Genomic DNA, 19,913 nt, shown 5'->3' on the forward strand with positions numbered 1-19,913 from the left:
CGCTGGACCCTCTCCAGCAGTTCCCTGTCCTTCTGGAACTGAGGGGCCCAGAACTGGACACAATATTCCAGATGGGGTCTCACCAGGGCGGAGTAGAGGGGAAGGAGAATCTCTCTCAATCTACTAACCACCCCTCTTCTAATACACCCCAGGATGCCATTGGCCTTCCTGGCCACAAGGCTACAGTGCTGGCTCATGGTCATCCTGTTGTCCACCAGGACCCCCAGGTCCCTTTCCCCTACACTGCTCTCTAATATGTAATTTCCCAACCCATACTGGAATCTGGGGTTGTTCCTGCCCAGATGCAGGACTCTACACTTTCCCTTGTTAAATTTCATCAGGTTATTCCCCGCCCAACTCTCCAGCCTGTCCAGGTCCTGCTGGATGGCAGCACAGCCTTCTGGCGTGTCAGCCACACCTCCCAGCTTAGTGTCATCAGCAAACTTGCTGATAGTACACTCTATTCCCTCATCTAAATCATTAATGAATATATTGAATAATATTGGCCCCAATATTATTAATATAATATAATATTAGTATATTAATATTATAATAATATCTAACTAATTAATATAATAATATTATTAGTAACATTATATTATTATATTAATTATTATTATATTAATATAATTTAATAATAGTGGGAATATAATATTAGTGGGTGCTGTACTAAGAGCAGGAGGACACAGAAACCCTCTAGAATCAGATCCTACTCCAACACAGACAAACTTTTAGTCATTTCTCTTCACTTCAGATTTCCTTTGGTATCATACTTGATACCTCTTTCCTTCTTTCCAGCTAGATGCGTAATTCCAGTGGTATTAGAAGCAAAAGAGTTCAAGAACCTGGAGATGAGTTTCCAAACTTTCTACCTGTCCTAGAGCTACTCTTCCAAGGTTTGGGAAGACCAGCTGGTGGGCACGGGCAACATATTTTATTGGGACACTAGGTTTTAGGTGATATGGCAAAGGAGAAATTATTCAGGTGAAAGACTGTGCAGAGCTGCACTCACAGAATATTAATCATAGCTTGACCTTTCTGTAGCAGCTTTCTGCCTCCTTTTGGCCAAGATTTACTCCAACAATCTGCATAGTAAGTGTTTTGGTCTTTTTGTTGCATTTGCAATACAGACAGTTTATGTCACTTGAAACGATACCAAAATGTCTTATTATGTGAGGGTCAAACTACTCACGGGTCTGGGGCTGAGATGCAAAGCATAGTTGGTGCACACTTCCAGTAGGAAATTTATGAAAGATCTTTCAGAGAGGGACAAGTCATCTCTGAGATAGTACAGTGTACACAGAGCAGGCAGCCAAAGTTTGCCAGCATGGAAGGGATTGTGGCTCCATGTCCTCATCTGGAGAGCGTGTATGTGCTCCCCAAGATGATGGCAACATAGTCAGGAAATGCTAACGGAAATATCTGTCGCAACTGCTGCCACCTCTTGCTAACCTACAGCAATCAGACCATCACAACCTGACCTGCAAAGCCCAATTCCTCATTTATTAAAGACTGGTTAATAATTTATCAATGTGAACAGTGCTACATTTTTTTCCACTGATCGAATGCTAGATACCCACATTCCACTCTTGAGCATTTCTCTTTATATAGCACGTGCAGTAACTATAGTGTAACAGACGCCCTCAGAGAGTATATAGGAGTGATAAGGACAGTCTTAGCTTGAGACTATTGAAAGAGTAATAAGATTTATCTATTCAAACACTGACTCACTTGCACAGAGATTTGGGGTAGGTTTTGTTTTTCTCCCCACACCTATTAGTATATCACCTTGTTGTTGCACACAGCTCATGCTCTTCAGCCTAGCAGGCACCCTTAGAAGGATTCATGCATTCACCTTGTCTGGGGCTTATCTTCCAAGAAAATCTGGAAAAAAATGCCTCACTACATGATAAACCCAAATGGTCGAGGAAGAGAAAAGGACAGAATCTTTTCTGTGACTTATTCCAATATTAAATCTTAGCCCATTGAAAGTGAATCTTCTTAGCCCATTGATATTGAAATACAATTCAACAGCAAATACTGTCCCATATTCCCACTTGTAGACTACTGGGTACTAAAAACCGCTTGAGTCCCCTCAGATACTGCAGAAGAGAACCTATTGGGACTGGAAGTCTGCTAGTTTATAACAGAAGAACAAGGCTCCCCTGTTTTTAAAAAGGGCATGATTTTGACTCTGTCTACATCTTTATTCCTTCCTTTACTATTATTGCAAATCAGCATGCTCAAACACACATCTTTTCCTGTTTTATTAAAAGCCCCTAAGGTAACATTTCCAGAAACCAGGTAGATAATGCAAAGAGAAAAGAGGTCTTGACAAAAATCACTTTCTGGTCATCCCAAGTTAATATATTAACTCCTGCCTTTACCACTTGTGAAGATCAGTACCATTCCAACTTGTGTGTGTGCGCAAAGCCCCTTGGCAATTGTTGCTATATTGTAAATGCTATTCCTGGAATTCTTCAAGAAAGAAACAAAACACCTCTAAGGCACAAAGTCTTCAGCACAGTCTTCAGTACTACATCACACTTTCAACTGCTCAGCACCTTTTAGCCATGTAAGTTTTTATTTTGCTTCTTCAGCAATATGAGAAAGTTTTTAAAATGCATAATTGCAAATTTGATTTTTCACAGGACTCCTATTCCATTCAGGATGCAGGCAAGACAACAGCAAGGCAGATCCTCAAAATTTCTGCCAAGTTTCACTATTTAGCACATAGCCCATGCCTTATTTGTGGCATATTTTCTCACTCTTGAATACAGAATACTTATGGACTCCCAGCATTTTTGAGTGTCAGAACCTGATGTATAAAATACTTGACCTTTTTATAGAGTACAAGAACCCTTCACTCATCCTCTTCTTTCCTTGCAGAGTTCCCTTTGCCCTCCAAAAAGCCACAAAACATATTTTCATGGGAAAAAAACCCCACATTTATCCATTACATATTTTTTTACATACATATATATATATATACTTGCCCATATGCACACACCATTGAAGAAATGTAGAGCAATGACTCTATTTAATATAAAGTGATAGTGACATAGGTAAACTGATAAACTAAAAAAACCAAACAGTTATAAGCAACATGATTACATTTCTATATTCAAATTCAACAAGGCATCTAAGATCAATTGGAAATCTGAAACGGTTCTTCACAACATTTGTTTAAAAGCAGCAGCACTATTGTAAAACTAATCATTTCCAACAAAAGCATAGCAAGAGATGCTAAGAAAGCCAGTCCCAGAAGCTAAATGGCCTTTCCAGCTGTGAGATGACATCTTATTGGAAGACATTCAGTAACACATATTTCTATAAGCTTTTTTTTATATAAGCTTTTAAAAAAAGATGCAAAAACAAAAAAATCAAATGAGAGTGAATGTTATTAGGGCCGTATAACGCATGAGACAAAGCAGTAAAATCCAGCTAATAACGTACATTACAGTTTCAAATTTGTGTTTGAAAGCAGAAAATACAACCAGAAGCTAACAACATAAATAACATAGCTTTGTCTTTGCCACACATGATCTACTGAACAAAAAGTATAGCCTCATAAAGAACACACCTCAGGCTATTAAAAGCATATCAAAAGGATAAAATATTCTCCTCCAGTCTGACGGGACTGTACTTAGCAACAGCTTATTGAACTTTTTACTTCTCAAGTGCTTCAAACTTAACTCCAAAAACTACAGATGAATGCCAACAACAGAGGGTAGCCTGATCCCTTTTATCCACTTGAACTCTCTCTGGAGGGGTAATTCAGCGTTAAAAATGTGTTAAAAATAGTATCTAAAGACAACACTTTCTTTAGTACTTTAATCTAGTACTACTGAAATAGCAGATTAGATCACCATTAGAAAGGGCAGTTCCTTCCCCTCTTAAATGGTGAGTCCTAGAAACTCAAAGTTACTTTTTAGGAAATATATTTTAGATTCACAGCCTTCTTCACTCCTTCACCTCTTAAATCTATAAATAAGCTGCCTGTAGCAATACTAAATAGTCTCTTAAAAATGGAAGCACCATACATTTCAAAACAATACAGCATGGCAGATGGGAGGGCTTTCTAACTGAAATCAGTATTGTTTTGCAGCCCATCTGAAGGTGCAGCTCTGCAGTGCGGTTGTGCCAGTCCATAGGTCACACGCAGTATGAACTCAGGCAGTTGCAGAGAAACCACGGGATGCAGAGCTGTTTGCACACAACATCCTCAGGGAGGTTTACTGACATAAGGGAACACGTGGCGCTCAGGCAGGGAACACCACTTTATTAAACAACAACAGTTTAAGCTTTCCCTGAATTAAATTAGAGCTTGGGCACTCTCTTTGGTGCATAGCAGGAGAAAGAGTGAAGAGAAAAGTTAAGCTTCCTATGCAAGGTTTCCTTATAGTTCTTCCAGTGTCACCTGAAAAATCATATTTTCTGCATACAGCTTGAATACATATGTGACACAAATTCCCACAAAAAGCAATTAAGATTTTTCTTTTCAGTAACGACCTTATTTCTCAATAACAGTAACCTTTTTTGAGGGGAAATTTACCATCAGAGATGCAGACCTGTCAAATCTCATCTGTAAGACTAATTCAATTCCCATCATAGGCTCCCTTATTGTTATATCTCCTTCACAGCCACACAAGTGCTTTCCCCAGTTTGTGAACTTGCATGAACAAATGCAGCTGGTCAGCTCATCATGTGCCTGGCAGATGAGATAACCGGCGAAGAAAAAAATCTATTGTGCTGCACCACAACTTAATATCTGTACTGGTCATAACTCCCTAGGAAACCCAGTCCCCAGGTGTCGTTTCCTTGTGCAGATCCATTCCTTTCAAACGACCTGATGTGAATAGGAAGCATCCATCCCACAGCGGAATGCAGAGGTATGTATTCCCCTGGCAAGACAACAGACACAAGCCTGCGCATCAGAAGAACAGAATGCAGAGGTTTGGAGATGGCTTGGACAAAGCCTACCTTGCCCACATGTGGCAAAAATCTAGTTTGTTTCACTGGCACAGACCGCAAGACAAGCATCTCCCTGGGTCTGCAGGCAGACCAAGGAGAGGCCATCTCTTGCAAAACATTCACAAGTTGAAAGGGAGATGATCTCATCTGTCGGATGTTCTCCTTATTGTTTGTGAAGGGAGTAAGACAAGACAGTGAAAAATATTTTGTTTAAATAAATTTTTAAAAGCTTAATTGCTTATACACCATCGAAATGTTTGGATACAGGGAAGTCTATGCCTCTTCCAGTTTGCCTTCATGGGCAAGTTAGGTTTCCAGGTGTCTAGGCGTGGTCAAAAATTGGTTTAATAATGAATCCACTGATCCTAGCTGTATTGAATGCAGGCTCCATTGCTGTTACAAATCACCTGACAGGATGATTACTCATGACTTATTGTGGAGACAAAGGGAACAAAAGTATCTGAATGCTTTCAGACATTGAAACATACCCTTCAACCTGGAGAAGTAGAGGAGAAATCAGGATTAACTGACCACTTAATTGTTAGACACGGATTACTCAGATTACTCATTTTCCATGCTGCCACAGAATGCAGTAAATAGGACTCAGGGTGCCAAGTTCACCAGAACATGGGGCAATACATAATACTCATTTTATGTGAATTTACAGAAAAAATATTGCATGAAACTATTCTCAAAACCCATCCATCAATTTACTTGCTCTGACATCTTGCTTGTATTGAGCTCTCTGAAATTTTCATCAGCTTTTCAAATACTGTCTTCTTCTGTAGTAGCAGGCAAATCTTACTACAATTCACTTAAAGGCATTTAAGATAGGTTTAATATTATTTGGCACTCCCTAACTGTTCAATCAGATTGTATCTGCTCAGTAATTTGTTACAGAAGCTTCTAAAAGTTCCACCTATACAAGTAATTTCCATGTAAATTATTATAAAATCCCATAAATCTTGAGAAGTTTCTCAAATGCTTTTGTTCTGCAATACATTATCATGTAAATCATCAATTCACCACAGCTCATGAGAAGCTGTATCACCTTGTAAAAACGTGAAAAGCGATAATCCTCCGAGGGTAACAGCGAAGTCCTACTAAGAAGAAACTGGCTTTGTCACCTTTAAACTGCAGCAAAGCTCTTTGCTTCTTTATACTTCACCTCCCAGCCTGCTCAGGGAGAACCCTTCTCTCGCCTCAAAAGGTTATATCAAGGAAAAATATGTCAAGGACCTTGAGAGTCTCTGACCTTATGGGTATACCAGGCATTTCACTAAAATTTACACATTATGTCAAATTGATAAAGTCCCACATTTATTTTCTTTGGCAAATAGGGTCCTTCTTTCCTGGTTTACATTTAGCATTAGATGTGCCAGGACATCTCCCCATTAAAGACTAACTGACTTTTTTTCCCTTTATAAAACAACATTTTCTTAAAAACTTTGCCAACTTACCTTATTTAAGATTAAGTTTTCCATGGTACTCATATTGAGGTTTTGTGATATATTTTAGCAAAAGTTTCTGAAAAAAGGCAAGAGGAAAAAAACCCATCATATTGCTCTTACTTTGTCATAAGTGTAACAATTTCCATTTTCACAAATTCATATACAAGTTGTAGGACAGGCACTTCAAACTTAAACAGGATAGGGAGCATTTTCTATCAGGTAGTATCTTTTTGCAGATGCTGTTAAAATCAATCTGGCTAAATCTACATTTTAAACTTGTGGAGGAAGGCATAAGTCATACAAAACTGATAAAGACTTGCTAGAGCTACAAAATACATAAAGACAGAAATTTCCCAAGGGTCAAATTTGGGCTGATTTTGGTGGAATGGGAAGGAAAACAAACAACCCAACCAAACCACAAAATAAAAAAAAAAATTAAAAACATGTTATGTGCAAGACATACTGTGCAACTTGATCTATAAGAATTGTTGGTTATGCCACTTATAATAAATCCAAATCAGCTAACTCCATCTGTTCTCAGCCTTACCAGAAAGGAAGTTCTTTGAAAGACTTTCCCATAAACATCTGTGTCACCCCTTAAGCAATTAAATTCAAGTTTCTGGAACAGCTGAAAGTATTTGCTTAGCAAAAAGAAGGAACACTACACACCAACACAAATAATTCATTTGATGACTTTCTTGTATAAGTCAATACTATAAATGGTTTAAAAGTTAATTAAATTGATAGATTGGGAGAGCAAGGCACTAAAAGCTAAGACTAATACCCTGGGGTATCAATATAGAAAAAATTCAGGAGGTTTCACCAAATTTAGAAAGCTTGCTTTGATTTTAGACTTCCATCAGGTCTATTAATTGCCGTAGTCCAGATACAAACTTAACTGAGGAAGCATAGGGGCACTGGTTCCACTTAGTTGGGGAGTTATGGAGAGCTGTGGGGAGGATAACAAAGGTGTTATTTGGTATTTGCCCCATTTCTTCTGTTCTTTCATAGTCAGAAATGCCAATCCTCTCTGGACTTTTTTCCTGACCTAACAATAAGTGGTCTTATGCTTTGCTCTCGGAGAACATGAAAAACTGCACCTGTACAGGTCATGAAACTTCACTGAAAAACATCATGGTTAATGGCTGTAAGTCTTAAATACTATTCTGCTGTTTTCAGCTTGGCTGACTGCTTTCCTCCTCTGTGAGCTCTCCACTTATTTACTTGCAGTCTTTTAGTGTGGGGAAGGTGTTAACAGTATTTTGGTAAGGTAGTCACTCTGACCTTAGCATTCTGCTGGAATCAAAGTGTGAAGAACTATTGTACCGTGGGTTGGAAAAGGGACTCTGAGGCTGAGATAATTAGAGCTGTGAGAATTTTTTTTTTTTTTTTTTTTTTTTTTTTTAAAGAGCCTGAGGCAATTATTTTCTTTGGGCTGCAGTCATCATCACTGCAACAATCATTCTGTTCAAACTCACCCTAGAACCAAACCTACTCAAACCCATTTTTAATGTGTTTCAGTCCAGACCTACCACAAACCTTGGAATGCCTACTTTGATTTTCAAGCTTGTCATTAAAATCTGTCCCCATGAACATAGACATATTTGAATTTCACATTATTTGAATTTTCATACAAGAATGAGAACTGGCTGTTCTCCTACTAGCTTCCAGTAGATTTCCAGATGTGCAGGGGTGCACATGTACAAATTAGTGTCCATGTATCTAAGCGAATTAGCCATTTAAATTGGTATCTGGAAGGACAGTAAAAGGACTCCCTCTACCCTTTTTTGCCAGACAAAATTCTTCATGAAAACAGAGAGCCCAATTTAAACTATTTTAAACACAGAGATCCAGCTTCTCTGGTAATATAAACTCATGCAGCTCTGTTGAAGGAAAAAGAATGGTCATTATATTTTTTGGTCGTGTTCAGTTTGAGGTAAACAAAGAATGGGGCTGAACCAAACTCAGCACTTTAATACAATGTTTTGTTACAACCATCAGAAGAAGAAAAAAAAAAAAAAGTCTCAGGTAACCAGAGCTGCAATAAACCAGCACAGCCCCTGAGCACACTAAAACATACTCTTTGTCTGCCAGAATCACTGGACAACTTTCCAGCCAAAGTCGACCGAAACCTGTAATTGGTAAAATTTCTGCTTCTTCTTTGAGAATCCTGGACATCTCAAGTACCACATACCATTTCATTACAACACTGTCATAATCATTACTGCCTAACTGTTTCTACATATTACCTCATGTTGATCTTCCATTTACATTTCTTTATATGACAGGGTTTCAAAACACAGCTGAAGAAGTCAGCTTCTACTACTGAAGATCATACTTTTGCAGTGCAACAAGACCTACAGGCAGAAAGCCAAAATTATGCTGTACTATGCTGTGTATGAATGAATCAACATCCTCAAAAACCAGTAGGTATTAACCAAAGATGCAGTAATAAGTTGGTTGGATCAACACTGTGACATTGCTTAAATAATAACAAAAGTTATAATGTATTAATAGTCAATGCAAAGAACATGGTCAGAGTCCCTTAATTGAATGATGCATAATTGGCACCTGGCTCATTCAGAAACATTTGCCTGAATGTCAACTCTAATCAACTGAAAGAGTCTCCTTATTTTTAAGGAGTAATGTGCTCGTACCATTTTCTTTATGCACTACCCATACTAGCTGGTAAACAAAGAATATCATAGCACAGGGAGTAAACTTTAGTATTAGAGTTATTTTCCACTGCTATTTTAATATATTCTTTCAAAAGAGCAAATTTCTGTCTATGCTATATAGCTCTTAAACCACAAGCTGCTTAGGTGTAATAGGTCCTTCAAAACTAAACAGGGAAACCCACTGGGAAGCAAAAAGAAACTCATTCTAAGCCACAAAGCACAGTCTGTTAATTGTCACTGGCCTCCTGCTTATTCCGTCCTGCCCCTTGAGACATGATATTGCATAATCCTTATGCTGTTACCCTTTTGCATGACAGCTCCTATTTGGTTATGCATGTTAGTATTACAGTAAAGGAAAACACCTTGTGATCCCATAAAAGGATGCCAGAATTATTTATCCCCAGCAACCCAAACATAACACACTTTTAAGATCTCACATATGTATTTTTAATGCTTTCCTTCCCAAAATATTGTTCAAATATCTGTTTAAAATACTGAAAGAAGAATGTCATGCCATGTATTTTACCCTTCGTGATTTGCAGGTCTTTTTCTTTTCCTCCCCAAAATACAACCAAAACAAACACACACACACAAAAACAACAACAAAAATACAAGCAAAAAAACCCAATGGAAATAAAACAATGAGGGACCTTACATTGACAGCAAGGCTTAAGAATATTTGTAGTAACAAAAAGAAAGCTTTCAGCCTTCTCTCATATATTTTATTCACTAATAACTGAGCATTACTTCATTTTTTTCCTCAGGCGTAACTGTCTGAAGACATTTGCGTAGTTAGATAACAAACAAATATGTTTGTGAATCAACTTGAGAGAGTTTTCTATGTACAAGAACATATACAAATACATTCTTCTTGAATGAAGCTACAGCTTTCATACTATACAGACTACAGTTAAACTCTAATGTTGAACTTCTAAATGTCTTTTATTGTCTTGACCCATTTCATGCTTGTGGTCTCCTCTCTCTGAAGTCAAAGTGATATGATTCAGCCACCTGGGAACAAGCAATAGACCCCAGTGTGCTCTCTGCCCAGCATCACTGCATCTTCACCTAATGTAATGAGATGACAGGAGGGACAGAGCACTCAAAATCCAAAAAGGGAAAACCAGTCTGTCGTTTTTTCTCTAGCTTCAGCTTGCACTTATGCAAGTGAAATGTCTTCACTGTAAAACCAGTCACAACAGCAACACGAACAGCTTTGCTCCATTTAATGACACCTGCCTTGTTAGTGGTTATTTTGCCAATGAAATCCCTATTTTAAAAAAAAGGAAGTCTCATCCCTGGCTACACGAGGCTGCTATGTGGTGATATGTTATTCTGTCCCTCTTGCCATTTCTCTGTTCCTTAAATATCACAATAAAAAACTTCAACTTGCATTCCCTCACCATTAACAAGAACCAAAAGGTCAAATGGGACATTTTTGAGAGTGTCAAAAATAAAGGCAGTTTCAAAAAAAGTCCAAAATTATACATCACATGTGGTCCACCTCCACGCAGAATCAGAAGGATTGTATCAAGTCAAAAGACAACAGTATCAAAGGAGATTTGATTACTAGCTTTTGAGCACAGGGCAACCAAAAAAACAGGTACTAAACACATTACTTACAATAAACTATTCCACCATAAACAGCTTGCGCAATTAAAGTTCTCTCTCTTTTTATTAATTCATGGGGGTTTCAAATTTGAGATTAGCCGTTTGTGTGCTAACAATACAAATTAACACAAACACCCCCCAAACAAAATTGCAATCCATGCTATAGTGTCCAATGGATGTTTTCAGTATCAAATTAAATACGACGTTGCCCAGACTTAAACAATAACTGTTTCTTAACCTTTTCTAATATTCCGTTCTCAATTAAAACGAGGTCAGGCTAATAAAATATCATTTGTTATATTGTTATGCATTTTAAGGTGGCATGCTACAAACACAGGGAGTCTCTGAATTGATCTGTAGTATGTGTAAAATAAACAAAATTAATCTAGCTCTAGTAACAGCACTGACTCAGGTCAATATCATGAGAAGCCAACATGGGAATGAGTGCAGAGGTTCAGTGCTTGAAAGCCAGAACCTTCATGATGGTAGTAGGCACAGTAACAGGCCAGAAGGAAGACTGCACTTGTTCAGAAAGATGACTTTAGCTAGGTCATTTTACTAAAGCAGTAGAAGGCAAGGACTTTTGAAGCAAGATTTAAAAACAAACAAACAAACAAAAAAAAACCCAGCTCTTTTTTTTTTTGCTTTTAGCCAGAAGCAAATCCTTCAATCTTGAGGTTGGGAGAGAAAGAACAAACTTCAGAAGGTGATAAACTGTTTGGAAAACTGTTCTGCACCACTATATTTGAACCAGAGGTCTTCTTACTTTTAAGTGTAAAAGTATCAGATATGTATTTTTAAATATACCCAAGGATTAACTCTATTCTGAAAAGTGATGAACTTAAAAACAGTAGCTTGTGACTGATTTACAAGTTTTACTACTAGATGTTGGGCATCCCTGATTCATGCAAGGAGGTAGATTGTGAGTTTCCCTTCCTCATACAAGAGATACTCATCTACTAGAACATCATTCAAAGCAGAAGCAGGATCCTGCCCAGGCTTGTGCATGCACAATTGTCAGGCATTGTCCAGGCCACTGTAGATGACCATCTAATCAAATTAAAACCATCTGCAATCTCAATGGAAGTTGAAGGATGTGGACAATTAACACAAATCCTTTAAAACACTTCTTTTCTCTTGTTTTTGTCAAAACGCAACTTTACTCTGAAAATGACAACACTGGAGACACCTGTAGCAATCATCAGCTTTATCCTCACTAAATGAGTGATAAGGTATCAATGGTTCATGTCCTCCGTCAAGCCTAAAGCTGAATTATTAATTGCTTAACTTCCAAATTGTCTTTTCATATTTGGAAACATGATGTGGCAAACATTAAAATGTTCACACAAAATTAATCAGAAGTGAGCTCATAATTTCAATTCAGCATATCTTTGATATAAACACTGTTACAATTATTACTGAAAGACTTGAGGATGTGCACTTTTAAAACCCATGTCTCACAAATCACTTTGACATATTTCTGCTCTCTTCCACAAGAGAAATGTCATCAGTAAGTTCATGGTTCAAAGCGATTTGAGGGAAAACTACAAATTCCTGGCAAATTACTGTGTCTCTCAAAAAAAAAGTCTTAAGAAAAGGTTTGGTCAAGAGGGACTTGTACCTCATAATGGATTATACTGTTCACATGGTTCTCTTAAAGGATTCTCATAGTCCTCAGGAAAACAAATCCCTGCCTAAATACATTCAAGAAAAATAGGAAAACCAAAGGAATATTATTTTTAGTGAGAAATGTTGACAGCCCGAATACTGGAAAATGTGCAGTTAAATTCACCCAAAAGGTCTCCATTCCAGATCTGCACTTAAAAAAGCCAAAGCCAGAAAAACGTCTATTAATGAAAGCACAGGGTTTCATAGAATCATATAATCATTTAGGCTGGAAAAGATCTTTAAGACCATCAAGTCCAACCATTAACCTACCACTGCCAAGACCACCACTAAACCATGTCCCTAAGTGCAACACGTACACATCTTTTAAACACCTCCAGGGATAGTGACTCCACCACTTCCTTGGGCAGCCTGTTCCAATGCCTGACAACCCCTTCTGTGAAGAAATTTTTCCTAATACCCATTTTAAACCTCCCCTGGCACACCTTGAGACCACACTATTCCTGATACAAGCCAGGATGCTGTTGGCCTTCTTGGCCACCTGGACACACTGCTGGCTCATGTTCAGCCAGCTGTCAATCAACACCCCCAGATCCCTTTCTGCCAGGCACCTTTCCAGCCACTCTTCCCTGAGCCTGTAGTGCTGCCTGGGGTTGTTGTGACCCAAGGGCAGGACCTGGCCCTTGACTTTGTTGAACCTCATACAATTGGCTTCATCCCAGCAATCCAGCTGGTCCAGATCCCTCTGTATGGCCTTCCTACCCTCCAGCAGATCAACACTCCCACACAACTTGGTGTCATCTGCAAACTTACTGAGGGTGCACTCAATCCCTTCATCCCAATCATTGATAAAGAGATTAAACAGAACTGGCCCCCATACTGAACCCCAGAGAACACCACTCATGACCAGCTGCCAACTGGATTTGACTCTGTTCCCCACAACTCTTTGGGCCCAGCCATCCAGCCACTTTTTTACCCAGAGAAGAGTACACCCATACAAGCTATGAGCAGCCAGTTAACAATTACACCACGTCACGATGGCATGAAGAATTCTTTACACCTTGGTCTTTCAGGGCACTCCTTACTCACACCAACGCCAGCCAGATGATACTTGTGTTTGCACAGGTTACTCATACTTCTCCACCTTTCTTTGCTGTCATAATCATTTCACAGCAGAAAGAAAAAATATCAAGGAGTTATAGCCTTCTCCCTGATTAGTTTTCAGTCTTACCTAATAAATCATTATTCTCCAGCACATTAATCATACTACTTCTCCTAACGGCATCCTACTCATCCATATTGTTCTGACAGTGAGGGTTTCAAAAATTAGACAGGATTAAAAACTACAGTCCCATTATAAACTCAGCTATCATTATTTTTCCCCTCTAAAACTTAACATAACAATTTAGAGGGCTCTAATCTGGGTAAAGATGTGAACAGTTCATAGACATTTTCACTACAATATTATCTAAATCTGCTTAAACCTACCTGTAGAGCAAAGGGATAGAAATGCTTCTGGAGATAAGTATATACTTTAACCCCAGAGCATGACAAAAGTCAAAGAAGCTGTTTTATAGCTGGCAACTTTGAAAAACATTACAGGAAGAAAAAACTAGTATAGAAAAATCTGTTAGAAAAAGTGCCTTCAGCAATGCAACACTTCACTGCAGGCAGCCATATTGCAATTCTTTACTACTAGTCTCCAATGCAAAACAAATACATTTCAAACCTACAGGTTTCAAGAATACTCACTTTTGTAATTTTCTAGTCTTCCAGATTACTTTACACAAGATGAAGATTCCCCACTTCAAATATAAATCTCAGGTTCTTGCCTGTCCATGTTAACACACTCCATAACTCAGTTAGTACTAGTGGTGCACTGATGCCTACAGTGAATGAATGCTAATTCCTACACCATAACTTAATTTAATTGAATGTATGACATGCTTCTTTAGCCTTCTGAAGTCACATGTGTGTATGGGTGCCCATAATCCTTAGCATCATTAGCTTATTCATTATCTTACACAGGTTTAACATTGCAACAATGGGAATTCAGTTCCCCGTTTCCTCAATTTTTCTCTTCCCCAACCCATCAGGCACGTCAGGAAAAAGAATGAGGTTTTAGAAGCAATATTAAGTACGTTTCTTCCTACATCTGACCTTTCTACTAGTTCTGCAATGCCCCCACACAGAGAAAAGCTCAGATTCAGCCCATATACAACTGCTCAAAAAGCCATCAACTGCACCGTGTAGTAACTGCAAATGAAAGAAAACCATCTCCAAATGACAAATGGCTTGCTTTCAGTGTTTATCCCCAGAAACATGCCTAATAGCAGAAACTTTGGGAACAACATTCGCCATAGTCATGAACATTTGCTTTCATGGTATTCAGTTAATACCCTGCAAGTTCTGTAGAATACATACAGAAAAAACATTTCCTTCAAGCTCCACTCTCCTGTTCATCCACTGGAAACTCATTGGTGCTCTATATAATTCCTGCATTGTCCCCATCCTTGCAATACATTATGTAAAAACTTGGGGTGATTCATGCTGTGAACATGTTTTCCTCTGATCTGCTGATACACTGCTACTTCCACAGTCTGCAAGGCTGTTACAGATCAAAGGTTATTATTCTAATCCAAAAGTTACCGGAGTCCCAATGGAGAGACACTAGTAAGTTCAGCTGCATTGAGATCACGGGTTATCCCAAGGCATAATGCAATCACTCCTAACAGAACAGTCTTCTTCACATGACATGGCTGTGGTAAAAGGTAACTTCTCACAAAAAAAAAAAAAAAAAAAAAAAAAAAAAAAAAAAAAAAAAAGCTATAATCTGGAACCAACATACTGAAAAGATAACTTACATGTCATCAATGAGGAACGCCCCAGAGATTTTAAAAATTCCAAAGATACATTGAAGATGGAGGGCAGCTCTCTTAAATATAAATAAGATGCACATTTAAGGATATTCCTGTTAATACTCATTTGTGGAAAATGGTACAAACCAGGAAACCAGGATGGATTTTTTTTTCGTTTCTCATATCCATTTATGTTTCTAAGTAATACCAAAAGCATACCCAGGGAAAAGTTACAGTGAAAACAAAAAGGTACAAATTAGAGTAATTGGATTATGAGGAAACTCCAGTACAGGCTGAGATAAAGATTAAACAAAACAACAAAAACAAACAAAATTAATTAAACAAAAAAAAAAAATAGATTAATTCAGTTCCTGAGCAACTGATTCTGCTCTGAAGCTGTGTCTCATGACAAGGGCAGCTTGCCTTGTAGATGACACCAAATTAAGTGGGATTGTTGATCTGCTGGAGCGTAGGAAGGACCTACAGAGGGATCTGGACCAGCTGGGTCATTGGGCTGAGGCCAACTGTATGAAGTTTAACAAGGCCAAGTGCTGGGTCCTGCATTTGGGTCACAACAACCCCAGGCAGCGCTACAGGCTCGGGGAAGAGTGGCTGGAAAGATGCCTGAGGGGAAAGGGATCTGGGGGTGTTGATTGACAGCTGGCTGAACGTGAGCCAGCAGTGTGTCCAGGTGGCCAAGAAGGCCAGCAGCATCCTGGCTTGTATCAGGAATAGTGTGGCCAGTAGGACTAGGGAAGTGATGATCCGCCTGTACTTGGTGCTGGTGCAGCACCACCTTGAATAATGTGTTCAGTTTTGGGCCCCTCACTACAAGAAAGACATTGAGCATTGAGGTACTGGAGAGAGTTCAGAGGAGGGTGACAAGGCTGGTGAGGGGTCTGGAGCACAAGTCTGATGAGGACCAACTGAGGGAACTGGGGCTTTTTAACCTGGAGGAGGCTAAGGGGAGACCTTATCACTTGCTCCAACTACCTGCAAGGAGGTTGTAGCATGGAGGCTATTGGTCTCTTCTTCCAAGTAACCAGTGATAGGATGAGAAGAAGCACCCCCAAGTTGTGCCAGGGGAGGTTTAGATTTGATACTAGGAAAAATTTCTTCATGGAAAGAATTGTAAAGTCCTGGAAGATGTTGCCCATCATCCCTGGAGGTGTTCAAAAGATGTGTAGATGTGGTGTTCAGGGACACGGTTTATTGTTTGACTTGGCAGTGTTAGGCTAACAGTTGGACTGCATGATCTTAAAGGTCTTTTCTAACTTAAATTCTATGATTCCATAAGGAAAGCCACACGGAATGCGGCCACTTGGTTACACCCAGGACCAACTAAGATACAAGCTTAAAAAGATCTTTTTTTACAGCAGAGCCAGGCTGTTAGGAACAGAAAGAAAGCAGAAGGCTTCATAGGCATATCTCATATGTATCTGTTATGTTCATTGTTACACATTGGATGTATAGTTTATATGGTCCTTCTATATAAACAGATAGGAAAAAACTACTCTAAAGATCCAAAAAGAATACATACATATCAGCTTCCTATGCCTACCACATGCCTTCTACCTACCACCCTTGGACTCAAAAACAGGCTTTTTTTTGACGTCTGCTCTTCTGCCCATTCTTACCTATTCTGCCTTCCTAAGTTTCCAGGCTCTGGGACAACACACCATTGTGTTCATCTCTGGTATGAAGGAAGTTTGATTAGAAAGCAGAGTAAATGTAGGCAAAGCAACAGCAATAAAAAAGTGAGAAACAAAGTGCTCAGTCACAGAGCCATCCTGCACTGCAGCTGCCTTCAGCAAACAGATTACCTTCCTCTGTCCCCACTCTGCAAGACCAAATGTCTTACTAACAGACAGCAGTTAATCATCAGATATGAAATTCATCACTCTTGATAAAGAGATTTAGAGGAGAGATCATTATGTAATAACAACATGTTTTGTAGATAGGCAAACAACTAGATGACTACAACATCACACTGAAAATAATTTTATAACATCCTTCATACCTACTGCTTTTCCACTCTAAAAAATACAGCTACAACCCAAAATGCACTCAGAATTTTGGTTAAATAAGCATTTCTCCCTCTCAAAAGAACTGAAGGATTTCAGCTACCATGAAATCTTATAAAAGTCAAAACAGACAAAGAAGTATTTCTTAAGGGTAAATGTAGTGCCAAAGACAGCTTATAAATGCTAACATGTTAAATCACTTCAAATGTTTAAACACAGTGATATTGTCTGGAAATCATACACATACCTCCAGCCTTACAAACCACATTCCTCAAACCTTACTCAGATCTACAAACAGCAACTCTCGCCTTTCAGAGCTTCACTATAATTGCTTAGATGCAAAAACAGAAGCACAGAGACCCCTGGATCTAATTGCATTTGGGGAATAATTTATGTTAGAGATACACAGAAAAGCATATAGCCAAAGGCTAACCATCAGTACCATCAAGCTCTCCTACATCAAGAAAGTTGGACAAGCAAAGAGAAGAGAGTATATGAAGAGTGTGCTGTCAGAAATGACACAGGTTTCCTGATGATGTGTCTAACAGAGGCAATAAGGGTTCATTATGATCACCTGTTGCAGCTTCCCTTATATGTAACTCATAAGATTTCCCAATACAAAGTCCTGTTAAAAGTAGACCTGCCTTTAGAAAAAAAAAAAAAAAAAATCCTTTGTTTAAACTTGTTTAATGATGAAAAACTTTAAGAACTTAGTAGTCTAATATGTGCTGTTAGTTTAAAAAACTGCACTCCCTGTCTAGTCTCAGGATGCCCAACTTCAAATTTCCAACACTGGTGGTTGTTAAACTTTCTCTCACTTGAGCTAACAGCCCGTTATTCCTCACCTTGACATTTCTAGGCAATGATCCAATCACTTATTTTATTCTTTTGGATTCACTCAAGGCAACATATGCTCTGAGAGGCTTTAGAGCACTTAGCTTTTTAATGTTTTATATAGTGCAATGGGCTGCATCTTGCACACATCTCTCACCTGAAGTGCACACAGCAAAACAATAACACCTGTGCACCTCACAGGTAATTTTCCCACCTGCTTTTCTATCTTCTCACATTCACTTAAAGGGCTACTTCCTTGGCTGACTGTTTGCCCATCAACCCCCCCCGCCAAGCCTTTCCAAAAATCATTGTCTCTGGGCCACAGAATCCCCAAACTCACTGTTCCTTGTGGCACAACACCAAATTTGATATGATGAAATGCATACTGACTAGCTGCACTCAGTAACTACCAAATAACCCAAACTATTTTATATAAGTGGTTCTCAGTCTCCATCGTTTACTCCTTTCTTTGTATAGTCATATAATAAATTTTAAGTGATACATTATTCAATACCAGACTATGTTTTGTAAAACATAAACCTGGAAGAAAAATTTTGGCAGGGTAGAGGAGCTGATCTTCACCTGAGTGCCACAAAGCCACTCACCTGCTCAGTGATGAAGAGGACAATTAAGCGCCCGTTCCTTATCAACCCTTCCCCTGAACAATAACCACAAACAGCGTCACCGACGGGCAAGACCCACCACCTTCAATTTTCATAGTAACATATGGTAGAAAGCATTAAAAAATAAAACCCAACCGAACATAAAAGCATCTCCGTTCAGGTTATTAAAGCCAAAAGCACCAGGTCTCCGCAGGGGGTGCCGGACTAGCGCAGCCTCAACCGGGAAAGGGCACCGGCGGGAGACGAAGCCCCACGGCTGGAGGAGCCCAGCGCGGCGCCCCGGCCGCGGCACTTACTCTCCACCGGGACCGCGCCGCAGGCTCGCTCTTCCACCGCTCCATCGAGTCCTTCTCCCGAGTAATTATTAACAACAACAACAACAAAAAGGCAGTAAGAGCAGTTGCTATTAAGAAAGAAGGACTTACCAGGAGCCTCGGCAGAAGAAGAAAAATACCTAAAAGCAGCAGCATCCCCGCCGCGACAGCTGAGGGTTGCTGATGTCAACTCCGCAGCTCGATGGAGCTGGGAGGTGAAGTCCCGCTCCCGCCGCCGCGGGGCTCAGTTCCCGGTTCAGGCAGGGAGCGCACACAGCCCACACCAAGCACGCACACACTCGCACTCCCACGCACACCGGGTACGGGCAGACTCGCACTGATGCCCGCAGGTGCAGCCCTGCGGCAGACCCAGTCTCGCCCCTTCCTTCCCGCAGCACCGCTCTCCTCTCCCGCGCATCGGGGAGGGCTGGAGCCGCCCGGAGCGGCTCACAGGCCCGCCTAGAGGGGACCCGCCTCCATCGCCCCGCGGGCGTCCCCACGTACCTCTAAGGCTGCTGCTGGGCGAGTCTCGCTGCCCGTTCCCCAGCGGCCGCCCCTAGCAGTGCCGCCGCCCGCCAGCGCCCCTCGCAGGCGCGAAGCAGCCGGCTGGAAGCAGCTGGCTAGAGGACGGGCCGGGCATACGAGGCGGGAGCCGGTGCTGCCGCCGTCCCGCGCTGCGGGGAGAGGGACCGCAGCTCCGCCGCCTGTTCTGCCCCACTCCCCTCTTCTCCCGCTCCCCCTTGGTGCACGGGGGTGCGCAGCTGCCCGCCTGGTGGGCCCCACCCGCCGGAGCAGGTCTTCCCTCCCGACGGGGCTGGGGAAGGGTGCGCAGCGCGCCTGGCTGCGGTAGCTGCGCTTCCCCTCCATACCATCTCGTTTTCAGCAGCTCCGGAGGCGAACCAGTGATTTCTCGAAATGGG

General features: G+C 40.3%; 1 protein-coding gene across 4 annotated transcripts in view; it reads right to left on the reverse strand.

Moving 5' to 3' along the window:
• The window catches only part of SYTL5 (synaptotagmin like 5), an 87,295-nt gene extending 67,658 nt beyond the window's left edge, over window positions 1-19,637 (reverse strand). For 2 of the 4 annotated variants that reach the window (XM_021286554.2, XM_005501668.3), the window contains exon 1: window positions 19,105-19,405. The gene's annotated coding sequence lies outside the window, so the exon portion shown is untranslated. Of the gene's footprint in view, window positions 1-19,104; window positions 19,443-19,497 lie in introns of those variants that run through there. The other 2 variants (XM_021286553.2, XM_021286555.2) reach the window with 2 other exon arrangements.
• Between the last annotated feature and the right edge of the window lie 276 nt (window positions 19,638-19,913).

Source organism: Columba livia, chromosome 1, assembly GCF_036013475.1.
Source record: "Columba livia isolate bColLiv1 breed racing homer chromosome 1, bColLiv1.pat.W.v2, whole genome shotgun sequence".
NCBI classification, from domain to species: Eukaryota; Metazoa; Chordata; class Aves; order Columbiformes; family Columbidae; genus Columba; species Columba livia.